The sequence below is a fragment of the Triturus cristatus genome, chromosome 5_2, assembly GCF_964204655.1.
Source record: "Triturus cristatus chromosome 5_2, aTriCri1.1, whole genome shotgun sequence".
NCBI lineage: Eukaryota > Metazoa > Chordata > Amphibia > Caudata > Salamandridae > Triturus > Triturus cristatus.
The window spans coordinates 924510967-924513249 of record NC_140588.1 but is presented as its reverse complement, the minus strand read 5'-3'; positions in this window follow the sequence as shown (position 1 = coordinate 924513249).

The window sequence follows — 2283 nt, the reverse complement described above, 5'->3', positions numbered from 1 at the left end:
CATTCCCTGTAGAGAGATGGACCACCTCAACAGTTTAGGATTTTCATTTTTTATCTGCATTAGCCATTTGAGAGGTCTGTGATCAGTTTGAACTAGGAAGTGAGTACCAAACAAATATGGTCTCAGTTTCTTCAGGGACCAAACCACAGCAAAGGCCTCTATCTCAATGACACTCCAACGCTGCTCCCTGTGGAGAAGCCTTCTGCTTATAAAAGCAACAGGTTGGTCTTGGCCTTCATCACTGGTCTGGGATAGGATCGCTCCTATCCCTTGCTCAGAGGCATCAGTCTGCACAATGAACTGCTTGGTATTGTCTGGAGCTTTGAGAATTGGTGCAGAGCACATCGCCCCTTTCAGGGTGTCAAAAGCCTTTTGACAGCTAACTGTCCAGTTCACCTTTTTGGGCATCTTCTTGGCGGTAAGTTCTGGGAGTCACAATGGACCCATATCCCTTTACAAACCTCCTGTAGTACCCAGTCAAGCCAAGGAATGCCCTGAATTGGGTCTGGGTTGATGGAGCTGCCCAGTCCAGGATGGCCTGGATCTTGGGCTTTAAGGGTTGCACTTGGCCTCCACCAACAAGGTGGCCCAAGTATACCACAGTTCCCTGTCCTATCTGGCATTTGGATGCCTTGATAGTTAGGCCTGCAGTTTGCGGGGCTTTTAAAACCTCCCAAGGTGGATCAGGTGATCCTGCCAGGGGGAGCTAAAGACAGAAATATCATCTAGATAACCTGAATTAAAGGATTCCAATCCAGCAAGGACTTGATTCACCAACCTCTGGAAGGTGTCAGGGGCATTCTTTAAACAGAAGGGCATAACAGTAAACTGATAATGCCCATCAGGTGTGGAGAATGCTGTCTTTTCTTTTGCTCCTGGTGCCCTGCCAGTCTGCCAGTACCCTGCAGTTAAGTCAAAGGTACTTAGAAATTTGGCTGCACCCAATTTGTCTATCAACTCATCTGCCCTTGGGATAGGGTGAGCATCTGTCTTGGTGACAGAGTTGAGTCCTCTGTAATCCACATAGAACCTCATTTGTCTCTTTTCACCCTGTGGTTGAGGTTTGGGGGATAGAACCACTGGGCTGGCCCAAGGGCTCGCATAGGGTTCAATAACCCCAAACTCCAGCATCTTGCTGACTTCAGCTCTGATGCTCTCCTTGACCTGTTCAGACTGTCAATAGGTTTTCTTCTTCTTGGGGGAGGAGCCAAGATGGCGACCGGAGCAGACGCTTGAGCGCCCGGCTCCGCCGGCCCTCGGCCTCGGACTATCATCCTGATTCCTATCCTCGCCGATTTTCGAGGTGCAACGTACGCGACGACGAGCTGACCGCGCCGCCGCTTTCCCGGAGTCTGAGCCCGCCCGGATGCCGGAGTTCTTGGTGCCTTTGTTCTCCGTGCTGGACCCCTGCGCTATTGTGGCCTTGGCCGGCCCCCTGGAAGCTCCGCAGTCACTGGACCCCCGGCGCAAATCTGAGCCCCGCGGCCCCGATCCCGCCTCATACCACGGATTGTCGCCAGATGAGCCGGGGGAGAGACGCCCGGACACCTCCTTCACCTTTCACCTGACGGGCTGGAGTTATAGGGTAAGCCCCGGTGTGGCGGGTCGCCTGCTTCGCTCTGTGGCCCGCGCTGTGGAAGGCTGCGGACCCCCTTCTTCTATTGCCTAGTCGGCTGCAAAGAGAGTCCGAGGGAGGGGAAGCGACTGTTGGCTTTCACCTGTTGCGGCGCAGACCTGCGTGGAATTGCTTCCTTGTTACGACCCCCCCCTGGCCACTGTACCGTTCAGCGGTAAAACATGGCGTTGATTGCCTGCTCGCTGCTGGGGGGCGATGCTCCGGTCTCGCCCGCTGCCCGCTTCGCCCTCCCTCTATCAGACTCCAGCTCCACAGTGCCGTCCCGGATTGCTGCCGATGTGGGGGCGCAGCTTCCGCTGACATGCGGCTCCGTTCTGGCTGCCCTGCGGGACCTTCGTCTGCAATTGTGTGTTGGCTTGCAAACGCTGAGTGAGCGGTTCGACTCCATACTGTCGGCTGCGGGTCGTGAGCGCCCCGTTTGTTCTCAACAAGACGTGGGTCTGCCAGTGCTTCTGTCCTCTTGCGGGGACGCAACGACTGTGTATAACCGTGCTACACTGGTGTCTGCATCTGGCTTTCCCGGCACCCAGGATCAATCGATCTCCTGCTCAATTGTGGACACTTTGCTTCCCCGTTCATTGCTGCCTGCTTTGTTGTTGCCTGCCTCACCGCGTCCGCAAGAGTATCCAGCTGTGCGACACCTGACG